The 15243-nt window shown below is 38.9% G+C and overlaps 1 long non-coding RNA gene across 3 annotated transcripts in view; it reads right to left on the bottom strand.

Moving 5' to 3' along the window:
* Window positions 1–2485: 2485 nt before the first annotated feature.
* LOC146471281 (uncharacterized) overlaps window positions 2486–15243 on the bottom strand; it is a 42702-nt gene continuing 29944 nt past the window's right edge. Inside the window, exons 2-5 of one of the 3 annotated variants that reach the window (XR_014866824.1) lie at window positions 12012–12084; window positions 6075–6186; window positions 3769–3891; window positions 2486–2691 (exon numbers count right to left, since the gene is read on the bottom strand). This is a non-coding gene — a long non-coding RNA (uncharacterized LOC146471281). The remainder of the gene's footprint in view (window positions 2692–3768; window positions 3892–6074; window positions 6187–12011; window positions 12085–15243) is intronic. The other 2 variants (XR_014866825.1, XR_014866823.1) reach the window with 2 other exon arrangements.

The following is a 15243-nucleotide window of genomic DNA, read 5'->3' as shown; positions in this document are numbered from 1 at the left end:
ATTATGCCATTCCGCTCGTCATGCCACATGTCATTCCACAAACTCATTCGTCCTTTTACTCTCACCGTCCTTACAAACACATGGCAGTCTGTGGCATTTCTCTTGTATCATGTTGCGGTACAGGAATCCACAAACATTTAAAACGAAAATTTATTTTCCAAATCGGCACTCCTAGTCCTCACGGAATCACGGAACACTTTTCATTTTACTAATTTATTTCTGTTTCCCGCCTTACCATGCTCCCACTAAATTAGCGCATCTCCACTGCATATATAACCCAAATATAACTATCAATTCCTTGATTTGCTCAGACAAAGGGCTAATCCTCGTATTGTGAGTTCTCGAATCCCTTTACGGTGGACAAGTTACCTTATCGAGACAGTATTATGTCCAGGTCTCAGTCGTTCAGAGAGCGGCAACTTTATCCAGCAGATAAGTCGCTACCCAGCGAGTATCTATGTATTGGTTGGAGTACATTTTATCCGTTGGGTAGCAATTTGTCAACTGGATGGGGTTATCCACCCTTTGAACAACCGGGGCCAGGATTCTAAACTGCCGAGAAAATATGCTATATTTTTAATATTTGTTAGCAATATTTAGTTGCAATTTATTTGCCGTTAAAGGTAAAATCGTTGTTACCATGGCCAAATTTTTAATAACAAAACTGCCAAAAATAGCAGTGAAATAAAAAAGTTAGCAAAAACGGTAACAAGGATTTTTCCTTCAACGGTAAATAAATAGAAAATAAATGTTGTTAAAAAAAATCGCAGATTGCAAATTTTTGCAAACATTCGTACAATATATCTGTCTGCTAAAACCACAAAGTAATTAAACGGAAAAAATTGAGTCATAAAGTTTTAATACATGAAGTCCTTCTCAAAACATTGCATCAAATGAACACGTTACTCCCTAAGTTCACATATCGCTCAAAATTGTTTACCTGGGATGGGTGGGGTGGGGTCTTGATAGAACCCTACGGCTCTTGTCACTTGTGTCCGTTCCTACACGAGGGTACTGTCAAACCACGTCACGCGTGACCGCTATTTTTGAAATTTGAAGGGAGTTTTGAAATTTACCAGTCCGTTCTGAACATCGCCAACGAGATTTCGGAGTTCCCGTAGAAATTTGCTTAGTTTATTGACCGCATAAAGCTATGAATGTTTCTTTACATTACAGCATTTAGTATTTCAGGAACGGCAATTGTTTCCCAAGTATTTTGAGAGAAAGAAATTACGAGTGCTCCTATCAGGAGTCGAACCTAAGACCTTCCGTTTACTAGTTAGGATGCTCTACCACTGAGCTACGGGAGACTCGTGAGAGCTAAGGCCATTAAACTAGTAAACTAGGTTCACGGGACAAACATCCTGCATACGACAAGGATTGGAATGTCAATGAGTGGCATATACGCAACGAAAGGAAATGTGATGTAATATTCTAAGCCTGGTCCAGCGCTAAAGACATCCATGCATTTCGTTACTCGTCCTATTTATCTGCAGTGAGATTGTAGGATGTTTGCTTATCAAGGATACGAGAGTCAAATAGATCCACAAAGCTGATCATTGTTGCCTCTCGCTTTCGAGGGCTATGGCTTCTTGCAGCTCAGTTTTCAGCTCTCTTGCTTCGTAGCTGAAAAACAGGTTTAGTGTTCTTAGAGCAGACATGTATCTCCATTATTTTGTGGCTTAGTGTGCATCCGACGATAAAAAATGTTGACGGGCCGGCTCCACGACTCTTGAAAAAAAATTGGTAATAAAGCATTCATAGCTTAGCTCTGCTTTATGATGTTTATCTTGATCATGAAGGGAAATACTCAACATACCGAATGTACTGATCATTCTGAGCCGTTAGGTTTAGTTTTCGATATGCCATTTTGTATGCTAGCTGTGTGGCGTTTGTCCGTCACGTGGACCACTCGAGTTTCATTCTACATATCATGCAATCTGATTGGCCAACCAGAAAAAAAGCCGCTGCGTAACGGAAATGGCTCTGCGGCTCGGGTTCGCAGTCGTTTTTTGGCGGAGAGAAGCATTGGTCTTTGTTCATGGCCACTCTTAATTCAAAACACTAACGATGTAATTTTTCCAAATTAAAGGAAATACTCACGATTTATATTATTGGTTTTTTGGAAAATATCAGATAAGATTTCCATTAGATTTCCCTCGCAAATTGTTTTTTCCTTTGTGTTATGGAAAGCATTGAAAGTACCTTTACCAAAGCTTACCTATTTTAGCCCTGATTTCGTAATAAGTATTTGTAAGTTGTTTCCAAAATCTCTAAATCAGTTTTCTTAAATATTTCTGAAACTCGGCCGTATTCCGAAAATATATCCCAAATTCCTGAAACGCGTCAATACCTCATTGCAAACTGAAATAGAAGGTAGATTCAACTTTAGAAAGTGGCCACGATTTTTTTATTTTTCTCAATTTGATTCAAATTTTAAGAACATGCACATTTGCAAAGAATAACAACATCAACCACCAATGAGCAGTTTTACGATAACCCTTTATTTGGCTTTGTTTAGGTTGCACAACCCACAATTTTCAAGGAATACTTGTTGACCAGCGTGAGGCTTCTTCACAGAATCTTTCGCTCGGCAAGTTCTAACCTATCAATTACACCAGCACTACTTTGTGGTTTTTGCTTTATATGGCAGAGTAGCAAAACGCTGCACAACCGTCCACTTTAATCAGTCTGAAAAGAAGAAGAGAATTACTTTTCATGGACATGTGTAAAATTTGTGTTTATACTAGAAAATAGATTGTGTTTACTGATAGTAGCACAAAAAAAATTGTCGACCCAGGATAGACACCAGGTTGCAATCTCAACACTTCAACAATATGGTGGCGAATAAGAAAGGATGGCTGGCGAGACGATGAGCAACTGATGCAAGATTTGGTGGATTACTTGAAACAGAACCCGAAATATTATTTTTTGTTTGGACAAAATATCCAATGTTTCCTTGGAGTAGAGTCTCCGTATTCTTTGTCCTTGTTTGCATTATTTCGATATAAAGTACATCGACTGTCAAATAGAACTGGAAATTTGGAAGCGTCTGGGACAAGGGTAAAGAGTATAAAGAGTCCAAGGATTCATTGGATATTTTGTCCAAACAAAATGCAATATTTCTTCCCTCTTCAGGCCTGATGTATTCCACCAAATCCCGCCTCAGTTGTTCATCGTCTCACCAGCCATCATTCTTATTCGTGCCTCCGCGATGTTGTTGAACGGTTGAGATCGGAGCCTGGTGCCTAGTCTGTCTCAATACATAATGGTCGTTTCTTTTTTCCTGGATATTTAACAAGGTTGAGAAAGTATTAACACACAGATCAAAAAACCCAATTTAGAAGATCTTCCTTGGGTCATTAGGACCATTGGTTAGCATGGCGGTACCATATTAAAGGACGCTTTTCCCTCAAGAAGTCAGAGAGGTATCCCGTTTAGGATTTCAATCTTAGCGAAAAAGGACTGTTTGATAGCATATGGGCTATTCATGGATAGGAGCACTTCTAGTCAGACGTTCCCGTCAGATATTTGGTTATTTCCTGGATATTCTTGGACATCTTCTAGAATCCTCGCAGTTGTACCGAAAACGATCGACGGCATTCAAATTCCCTCGGGAAATTATCACAAATTTTGTTGTGCTTAATAGAAAATTGTCCATTCATATAGTACATCGGTTATTCCAGGTAACATGCTTGCGAGCTTTCCATTTGAAAAGATGACACACTTTATTCCGGAATAGATATTACGATTGCTCATAATTTTTACCTCAGCAGCAACATATTTGGTAGCTCTCGTTGCAAGGCATCTCATATCTTGTTGAGTTTGGTGGACATGTTTTTGCATCATGATCTATACATTTACAAGGCGGCTCGTCCTCGCAGAACCCACCTGTTGATATAATTTTAGAGTGATCTTAGCTGATTGATTGACCTTTTACGGGGGAAAGTTGGGGAAGGGTGCTAGGGCCCTTTATACAACGAACAGTGCAAAACTACCGTTTTGACGGATTGGTGTAGCGGAGTTTGTGATTAGAAATTTGTCCGTTCATGGTACATCGGTTACTCCAGGTAACATGCTTGCAAGCTTTCTATTTTAAAGTAAGGCGTAGTTTATTCCGGAATAGGTATTACAAAAGTACATAAATTTACCCGAATGGAAGCAGCAGGAATGACGCACGAATGACGTCATCGAGTGATGTGACCAGCGCACGTGGTCAGAGTCTACAGTCCAGTCAGAGTGACTGGCCAATGAAGTTTTGCAAAACTGTTTTGGCGAGTAGGGGACAAACATAGGCAACATTCTACAGGAGAGCAAAACTGTCCGACGAAAAATTGGAGAAAGACCATGGCAAACGACCTCAACAAGGTTAAAAAAGGTAGAACTTTTTTATATTTTGAAAAGGAAGGAGACATTTCGCCAAATTTCTCGCCGCTAGAAATCCAGTAACGGCGAGTGAGTGACCTACATGCTGTAATATTTTGGGGCCAGAAATTCTTTCTGGAATAAAGGTTAGTTCTGAAAGTATGGTCAGTGAAATTCTTTGGGATTATATTCTAATTTCGAGGATCACAGTTGCGCGTGTATAGTAGTCTAAAAGTTTACAGGAAAGTCTTTGACCCAGCTCAGTCAACGTGACGCTCCCTCTTGGAATGTGTTCAAATGTCATGGTTATTGTAGAAAACAATTAGATTCCATTGTTTCCGTGGGTCTGTACTCTAATAGCGCACAGAGGAGGTTAAAATATAGTAAGAACATAAGTCAGGCTACTCGCCTGCGGCTCGTAGCGTACTTCTTTGTTCCCACCACGTTTGACGTCATCTGTGCGTTATCAGAGTACAGACGCACGGTAAAATGAATCTATTTGTTAAATTTTCCCTTGAATTTGTTTGGTAGCCATCCTGGACCTCCTCCACTTTCATGGTATTTCAGCTGTAGACTCTTGATATTTGTCTTTTGGCTCCGGTTTGTACTCAACTCAGTTGTTTGAGAGAAATCTTGACTGATTTATCGCTTTGTCTGTGGGAAGGAGAGGAAAGGGGATGCTCCTATATTCACCCATATTTGCTTGGTGTCCATCATGGTACCCTATTTCCCTTTCTTTGTCTCTAAACTTTGGATATTTACTTTGGCTGCTGATTGCACTCAACTATCATTCAATTCAGGCTGGCTTTTAAATATGACATTACACACCAATTGCCGCCACTCTTTTTTGGAGGGGCATTGTGGTGACCAATTCCGGGTACATTAATGAAAACTGAATGAGTGAAATGATCCAGAAATGCGTAACGGTTCAACAGAATGAACGTCAATGCAAAGTGTGACGACCAGTGTAATCTATGATCAAGTGAGAATGGTTTTGTTCATATAAGGTACGCTATGTGAGTTGGAAACTGCTTGTGGCGGAAGTAAAAGCGAACGCAACAGTATACCTGCAGAAATGGTGGTCAAAATAAAAAGCTGTCAAATAGAAGATGCTGATTTCGAAGTTCTCGATTCAAGCAGTATACGAGCTCCGTCACATGCCTTCTAACTGTTCGGTTGTCCTGCAGGAAAATCGGAGGAAATGGAAAACGCTCCTGTAAAGGAGAGCGATTGTGTTGCGAAACAGTTTAAACGGCCAAAGTGCAGCATCTGTTCCAGTTGTTGCAGGTCCACCCTGTGGAGGAGTTCTGAGCATAATGGATCAAGACACTGACGAAGCGAGGCGTTCAGTTGATGACTATGGAGACAGAACTATTAAGTCCTCCGTTATTACTCTATGCATAGCCAGAACAATTTTTTTTTCTAAAATGTTCGCTATTTTGTGTTTCATTACTATGGGCCTGAGAGAAAAGGATCATGTCTGAAATGAATGATTTAATTGAATGCAATCATCTTTGAAATTAAATTTAAATGTATGCTGTATCTGAGTTTGATTTGACTGCTACTAAATTTTACTGACTACCCAAAGTATTTTATATTAGTATACCTTTATTTTGATAGTTCGCTTCAAACAGTAACTTGTAGAATCTACAAAATTTTTAATTATAATAAGTCCCTTCTAATAACCTCTAACTATGTTCGCCTCTTACGTAATTTCGACGCCAGGTCCTCCAGGGCCTTTCCATCATCCAGAGCATCAGCATTAATCACAAGAATGATTACCAAGATAAACACTTGAATCTTCATATCCATGATCTGAAACTGCAATACAATGGAAAACACGCTGTTATATATAACTGATATATAACGAAAACGTTAAGCCTCCACAAAATTGACTGCCGAAAGGAAATACTTCATAGTACTGTACGTGTTTACTACGAATTAAAGTTTGTTTGAAAAATCCAGCTATTTCTTGGGAATTAGTTTGAATGAGATATGCTTTTCAAACGATCAAACAACACAGCAGCCGATCGGTACCAAGGCGGACGGCCGAGGGAACAATTTCTAGTCTGAACGACGTGGATCGAAATCCTCCAATCAACAACAGCTTAAGAGAGGATCGAAACGCACCAATAAACACAAACCAAGGTGCTACTTATACTGTCACACAATCAGTCGACACCATCGCCTGATGAACACCAGCAGTATAGCGGTCGAAACGTCGCGATCCACATCTTTGTGACTCAATCGTGAGACAAACGATTAACTCATCTATCATTTTAAACCACGATGACAAACACCTATATATATATATAATATCTATTATTATTATTATTATTATTATTATTATTATTATTATTATTATTAATTAATTAATGAAATAACTTATGAAATAATCTAATGGATACAATTTTAATTCTATTAAAACCTGAGTGATTTTACAGTTTGCTGTCATAAAATTGTAAAATATCAACATTTCATATATAAAAAATAATTCATAAGGGTTTGGTTCAGAAGATAAAAGAACAATTTCCACTGATGTAATAAAAATATATATACCCTCATAATAGAAATATTGTAAATAAATGCCCAGTCACAGTCTTTCCAATCATACACTAAAACATAGTTCAGACTGACAAAAAAAGTCACTACTTAAATTCTGGCTTGCGCACTTTCCGATGTAATATTAATGTCAGACATATTGGCTACTCTTCTCTTTCTCCTGGTTCCTCTGAGACAAGGCTGATCGTAGAATGGCAAAGGATACCTTCGCCCTTATCCAAGAAATGGTTGTAGCGTAGTCATTTCCTTTCTTTAACGCAAGTAGCTCCGCAAGGCGGCTATGGAATCTCTTGCATTCATCGGCCATTCCACCTGTGCTTGTAAAAACTGGTGGTGTTAATGACCCTTGCTCCACTTCCAAAACCCGCCTACTGTATTGCCTCTTCTTCTCATTTTCGTGTAGTTGGAATATCTGTTTCGGAGACATTATTATTATTATTATTATTATTATTATTATTATTATTATTACAATTTGTGTGGAATATTATTATTATTATTATTATTATTATTATTATTATTATTATTATTATTATTAGAGCCACTAGAGATTGCAATATCTCAGGTGCTCATTCCTGCGATTACTGAGCGCAAGTGTAATCAGCTAGATAGGACCATTCTAGCGCTGCCAGTCAGCCTAGGTGGTCTTGATTTGGAAACCCATGCATTGAAGCAAGCCGCGAGTACGCTTCCTCAGTCAAAGTAACAACACCCCTCGTTGAACAAATCGTATGTCAGTCACATGAGCTACCAGAAGATTCCCTCGTAAAATCAGCACAACAGGTAGTAACATGGGAAAGATCAAAGGAACTCGTAGACATAACAGAGCGTATTAAGGAGATGGCACCATGTAAGATTAGGCGAGCACTGAATCTGGCGGCGGAAAAAGGATCATCGGCGTGGCTTACAGTCCTCCCTCTTTAAGATCTGGGTTTTAACTTCAATAAAAGGCAGTTCCGAGACGCTGTTAAACTACGCTATGACTGGCCAATAGATGACATCCCTTCCACATGTGCCTGTGGGGCAGTTTTTACAGTTGACCACTCCATGATCTGTAAACTAGGAGGTTTCGTCATTTAGCGTCACAATGAGCTCAGAGATCTGGAGGCTGAACTCCTGAGTACAGTTTGCAGTGACGTTGAGACTGAGCCAGTTCTCCTAGACATCTCTGGAGAACAGTTAAGTAGAGGATCCAACAAAGCACAAGATGAGAAATTGGATATCCATGCACGTGGGATCTGGGAGCAACGACGATCGGCATTCTTTGATGTAAGGGTTTGCCACCCCAGTGCTGAATCGTATAAGGACCTGGAGCCGCAACAGATCGTACGCACCAGAATGAAAAAAAAGCGCCTGTACTCAAGGAGAGTTCTTGACATTGAGCATGGAACATTTACACCTTTGGTCTTCACTACAACCGGCGGAATGGGCAATGAATGCTTGAGATACCATAGTCGATTAGCGGAGCTGATTGCTATCAAGAAAGGGGAGCAATATGCCAAAACCATGTCATGGATCAGAAGCCGAATTTCATTCGCACTGTTTAGATCTGCACTCGTCTGTCTTAGAGGTTCTAGGACATTACAAAGAATTCAACATGGCATCAAGAACGCGGACATTGACATTGAAACTGCAGAAGGGGCCATTTGAGAGATGCGTATTTTGTTTATTTTTTTTTTCTTTTCTTTTTATCAAGTGGAACTGGTTTTAAAATGCCGAATTTCATTTTTAACTTCTTTTTAACTTCTCCTCCGTCTAAAATTGCTTTCATTGTAAAATCAGTTCAATTGAGCACAATGAATTGTCACAACACGTTACTAATAAAGCCAAGACTCACGTTGATGGTAGCGCCCCAAGAAAATGATCATGAAATCTCCACAAAATTGAAGCCAAGGAAAATCCTTCATAATAACGTTGAACTTTGTCTCCTGGACATCACTATTTACTACGAATTTAATTTTGTTTAATTTTGTCGAACCATAAGCCTCCTTTGTGTCGCATTTTGAAGGCAGAGATAGTTAACTGACGCGGTAAGTAGAACGAAGCTAATAGGGAACTTAAGTACAGACGTTTCTGAGCCACGGAAGGCAACCGGAAATTAATATTTTCCCTTTTTGGAGTGTTGTAACGCCATCACGTTTGTAATGTCTAACTACAGTCATCAACAAGAACTTTTCCTGTCTGTGGTTAGGAGCAAAACCACACCGAAAAAAGAAAGAAAGAAACATTAGACTTCCGGTTGCCGTCAGTGACTTTCGAACGCCTTCACTTAAAGCTCCCTATTGCGTATTTACCTAGTGAGTGTGGGAACAATTCGACAATTACCAAAGTTATCTTCGTCTTGCAGTTAGAGGAATCTCTGTAGGTGCTCAGTAGCCAGAAATTTTAAACTGAGATAAGGCGTAAGGTAACCATCTACTCAATGATGGAAAACGCTTTCAACTCAGAAATCCACGATTTCCATAAGACTCTGGTTAAAACCCAAACAGTTCATCGTGCAGCATTTTTTTCACATTTCTTCCTCTGGTAATGGAAATTCCTAGCCTATTACAAAAAAAGTTTTTTTCTTCGAGCACAGAAAGAAATGTGGTTATTTGTTTCGTATAGTGCCACGTGTTTATTCGGTTGAAACACAAATATAAGACGCGCAATAAATTAGCAATTTCCTCAGTATACTGAGAAACCTGCAGTTTGTCACAAAACCCTTCTCGAGCTGTTCGGGATAGTCCCACCGCTAAAATTCTGCCTTATTAACGTTATTAACAAGTCCTCAGTTATGCTTACGTGTCCAGCTTAATTTGCACTTATAACCAATATGACTCCTTTCAATTGCGTAACATTTGTCTACTTCGTAAAACTCGCGTGTACGAATTATAAAAACATCCTTGTTTCGCAGTCGTATGTTGAAACTGAGAACAAACTATGTCGACTACTTGTTGGTAAGTTCGACATTTTGCGACTTAATTAGTGTACGTAGGAGGCGTCAAAACGTTCGACTCTTTAGATCCTAGTTTCAGGACTTGGAGAATTTTTTATCTACATCTCAAGTCGACTTCGCAAAAAAGAAAAGCCAAAAGCTAAGACGACAACAGTCGCTGAAAAAGCAAATGCGTGATAACCGTAAAAGTCCTTCTAAAATTATTCAAGATCTTTGTTTTTCACAGAGCGTGCATTCGTTACAGCAAGTCCTTTGGTTTATTCCTGTATTTTATTACTACTGAGGATAAAGTTAGCCAACCATCTCAGGCGAAGCACTCATCTAGAGTCAACACAGCCAATTCTCAATCAATCAAGTTATGATAATAGTTGCATATCATTCGTCTCAGTGTAGTTGCTATTAACAATAGCCACATATTCATCACGATCACCGGCCTTTATGAAAGATCCAAATCAGATCAAACAAAATGCGAAACGGGCTCTCAGATTAGTTTCACCGTGCTGAATTAAAAGTCTTCAAAATAATTTAAGAAATTTCAGAGTAACATTTCAATAAAATGTCTACAGAGGTCACGATCCTGTTGCCTGCTTCCTGTACGCAAGGCCCGTGAAGTTCTCTTACTTTTTCCTGCGTCCTTGAATACTTAATGACTGTTTCATTGAATTCAGTTTACATTTTTATTCAATGCTAATCATTGCTGCCTACTTTTGAAAAAGAGCTACTGAACTGATTGTAAGGCTGGCACAACGGCAAAGGGCTGATTTACGTGGGCCAAATATTTCAACGAGCACAACTCGTTTTCTTCAGGGCCTGAGTTCCAATAAGAAAAACTAACGGCTCTCAAAGCTCAACGGACTCAATCGGAGCCACAGAAAAACCGACACTTTGAATTTAAAGAAATGTTCTCGTTTTCAATTGGTTTATAAACTACCAAAGTCAGACTCCTTTGTTGTAAACGTGACCTGTGATTGGCTGATCAATGTTGGGTTGCCCCGTTTGAGTTCGTTGCACTGTAAAGTTTAAATTTAAACGTAAACATACACGGTTAATAATTATGACGGAGGGTATATAACAGTACATAAGATACATATAGGTTCAAAAATAACGGCTACAAAAAGATTAAATTTGAACGTAAACAAAAAATGGTGAACGGTAGACTAGAGTACATATAACAATAAATATGGCCTTTATAACGGTCCATAGGATACATGTAGAGAAGTTGAAAAATACAAAAATAATCAACGTTCATTTCGTCGGTTAATGTCATCTGGTAGCAAAGTTTTTCGTTCTATGCGGTACGCCTCTCTCCCTTCCGTCGGAATCCGTTGTTACTGGCTCCTTGCAAAACTGTGGGAATTAGTTTGAAGGAGATACGCTTTTCAAACATTAACTATTCTGCGTCTACAAATATCGTCCATGGCCATTTCAACACCATCTGGCAAATGTATAAAGAGTTCTGTCCCTTGTTTGATGTATAAATCAAGAGTCGAAGCGATAGCCTCGTTCGCGCCACATTTTTAATCGATAGGATTAGTTATCTCAGGCCACGTAAGAAATAGAATGAAGCTAATGTGCAGGCGTGTTCACTTGATGAGTGTGGGTACACTTGAGCTGTCCAAGATAGTTCTGCCGTTAAAATTCTGGCTTATTAACATTATTAACAAGTCTTCAGTTATGCGTTATGTGTCTAGCATAATATGCTATAATGACTAAAATGGTTCCTTCCAATCGTGTAAGATTTGTTTACGTCGTCAAACTCGCGTGCATGAATTATAAAAACATCCTTGTTTCCAAATCGTTTGTTGAAGGTGAGAACAAACTATGTCGACTACTTGGTAAGTTTGACATGTTGCGACATAATTAGTGTACGAGGCGTCAAAACATTTGACTCTTTAGATCATAGTTTCAAGACTTCGAGAATTTTTGATCCGCACCTCAAGTCGACTTCGCAAAACAGAAAAGAAGCTAAGACGACAACAGTCACTTAAAAAAGCAAACGCATGATAACCGTAGAAGTACGTTATAGTAAAATGTTTCAAATTTTTTTTTAACAGAGCGTGCATTCGTTAGAGCAAGTCCTTAAGTTTATTCCTGTAATTTATTACTACTGAGGATAAAGTTAGCGAACCTTTTCAGTTGAAGCACTCACCTTCTGTCAACACAGCCAACTCTTAAACACAAACTGACATTCCACTGATGCGAGCGAAGTCACTACACTGTTGCTGATGAATTCAATAATATTTAGCTTTAATACTAGAGGAAGTTTAAATCAATCAAGTTATGATAATAGTTGCATATCATTCGTTCCAGTGTAGTTGCCAATAACAATAGCCTTTTGATATCATGATCACGCATTTATGAAATATTACAAAAGTTTAAATTTGAACGTAAACATAAACGGTTAACGGTTAACGGTTAACTAGTGTACATGACGAAGCGTATTGTTTAACAATTAGACGGCGAGCTCGAGGTTTCTATCGGCTGATAGTTGGCGAGGGGCGAAGCCCCGAGCCAACTATCATAGGCGATAGAAACCGAGAGCGAGCCGTCTAATTGTTTTAGCATACCTCAGTGATCGATCTATCAAGCAAAAAAATCTTTTTATTTCATAAGTTTTAATATATTTGTGCAATGATGCATGCTAAACCGCGCGCGCTCTGACAAACTGCCGTCTATCGATCGATAGACGGCACCTGTGTAGCCAATCAGATTGCGCGATACGCGATAGTCGGTCACTGAGGTATGCTAAAACAATATATAAGATACATATAGGTTCAAAAATAACGGCTGCAAAAAGATTAAATTTGAATGTAAACAAAAACTGGTGAATGGTAGAATATTGCCTATATAACGGTCTAAAGAAAAGCCGTTGAAATTATTTTGAATTCTGAGACCATTTCAAGGCAACAGAACCAAGAAATTGGCAGTTTTAACCGCTGACGGATGGTAAACTTTATGAAAGTTGAATTCCAAGCCAGATCATCTAAAAAAATGGGCATTCTTTAGACGAAGCCGTATTTTTTTTATGAAACATTTGAAATCGCTACACCTGATACTAAATCAACAATGCGTACATTTAGTGAGTAATTATCACGTGCAGTGAAAATTGAAGTTTTTAATTCGAAAGTACCTTTTTTTTTGCGCTTGATCCGGCTGGCTCAAGAATCAATTTAAATAAAGTTTACCTTCTCTTAGCGAGGTAAAATTCTTAGTTTCTTGCCGGGTTACCTTGGGATCTTGTCAGAATTCAAAATAATTTCAACGGCTTTTCTTTAATTGACGTCCACGAAAACGCAACTTTAGCCGACTCTTTTGAATTCAGGCCCATAGCAAAGCTAAAACAACTGAGGGGGCTTAGCAAAATGGCGAAAAAAAACTACCCCCCACCCCCCCCCCCCCCCCCCTCCACGCCACTCAAAAGCAGACTGATTTGGGAGTTTAAGATGCAACGAGAACATAAAAAAAAACCCGGTAGATTTAGTAAGTAAAACAATAACTTTGCACCCGGACCACACTCTTAGGTACATGTTTTTGTCTTTTCTTTAACGTGGACTACTACGTGAAGTTTCCAAATTTCACTTTTGAAGGAGGACGTAGACAAACGATGACAAAATTTTCTTTTAAATTTGGAATCGGGCGGTAAGAATCCGACTGCAGGAGAATTTTTTTTCTCTGGTCTTGAGGACATATTTGTGTGGTTTTTTTGTGTGACAACGCGGGAACACTAAATTGTTATAACCTAAGGACATTTGTATTGCTTAAAATGAGCGGATGTCTTAGCAAACAAGTAGTTTATTTCGACAGCTTTCACGGCTTCAGATTGGTTGTTTTCAATCCATTTTGATTCTTATTTCCAATTCACAAAATAAGAGTGCCTGTTAGCGAAGGAAACTGACAGGTAGTAAACAGACTATTAAAGGTTGTAAAAAGGCACTTGCAGCGTCAGAATATATTCAACATTAATTTGTTTTAATTATACACATTGCTTTTTAACTTCCAAAAATTCTGGGGGGCTCAAGCCCCCCTGCCCCTCTCCCCGTTACGGGCCTGCTGAATGCCGTAGGTCGCGTGTTATTGGTAACCGCTGTAACGTTCATTTCGTCGGTAAATGCCATCTGGTGACAAAGTTTTATCTCTTTCTATGAGGTAAGCCTCTCTCTCTCTTTTCGTCGGGAATCCGTTGTTGCTGGGTTGTTGTAAAACTTGAAATGAACGTTAATTATTTTTTTTATTTTTCAGCTTGCTTACATGTATCATATGGAGCGTTATATAGGCCATATTTATAGTTATATGTACTCTAGTCTACCGTTCACCATTTTTGTTTACGTTCAAATTTAAACTTTTTGCATCTGTTATATTTGAATCTCATGTACTGTTATATGCGCTACGTCATGTACCCCAGTTAACCTTTTATGTTTACGTTCAAATTTAAACTTTTAAGGCCCGTTAGTTTTTCTCATTGTAACTCTGGCGCTGAAGGAGACTAGTTGCACTAGTTCAAATATTGGCCCATTTAGATAAGCCCTTTGCAGTAGTGTCCGTCCTGCAATCAGTTTGGTCTATTTACACTTAAAGTGACGTCTGGCACGTGTATTTCTACTACAAGAGACCTGGCAACGGAACTTATTAGGAACAGTTTATTTTATGTGGACCCCTGCATCCAAACGTTTATCCCAAAGTTTAGTTATTGATAAATATATCCCAAACACCCACCACTGGGCTGGGGAGTGGAGAGGGGGGGGGGGGGGGGGTCGTTTTTTCTTCTGTTTTTCTTTTCTCTCAAATATAAAGGCTATGACAATGAGACAGAGGGGAGATAGTACGTCCAAACATGTTTCCTTTGTTCAGGAAAGCGCCGAAATTGAACGAAACCTAATTTGAGCCAATGAAGGAACATTGTTATGGGCTAAAAACATTAACGTTACATAAAGTAAAGTAATTTTTCTTCTAGGGTTAATGTGTACAGCATACAAACATGATTTAACAATCAGAGAGGCCTCAACTGTGCTCTGTTCTGTTCTAATAATATATCTGTTGTCTAGTTGTTTTTAAATCTTCTGCTACAGTCCGCAACATCAAAAAAGCTACTGCTCTTATAAAATTGGCGCGAAAACAAGACACGCGCTTCAGTTAATTCGATTCGTTCAAGTCATTCCGCATTAATCGTATTTTGCATAATTATGCCATTCCGCGCGACATGCCACATGTTATTCCATAAACTCATTCCTCCTTTTACTCTCACTGTCCTTACAAACACATGGCAGTCTGTGGCATTTTTCTGGATCATGTTGTGGTACAGAAAGACGCAAACATTTAAAACGAAAATTTATCTTACAAATCGGCACTCTTATTTTTCCTCACGAAATCAAGGAACGCTTTTA

Source organism: Pavona decussata, unplaced genomic scaffold (assembly GCF_977016875.1).
Source record: "Pavona decussata unplaced genomic scaffold, jaPavDecu1.1 SCAFFOLD_105, whole genome shotgun sequence".
In the NCBI taxonomy this organism is placed as follows: Eukaryota; Metazoa; Cnidaria; class Anthozoa; order Scleractinia; family Agariciidae; genus Pavona; species Pavona decussata.
This window is presented reverse-complemented; position numbering and strand designations above follow the sequence as displayed.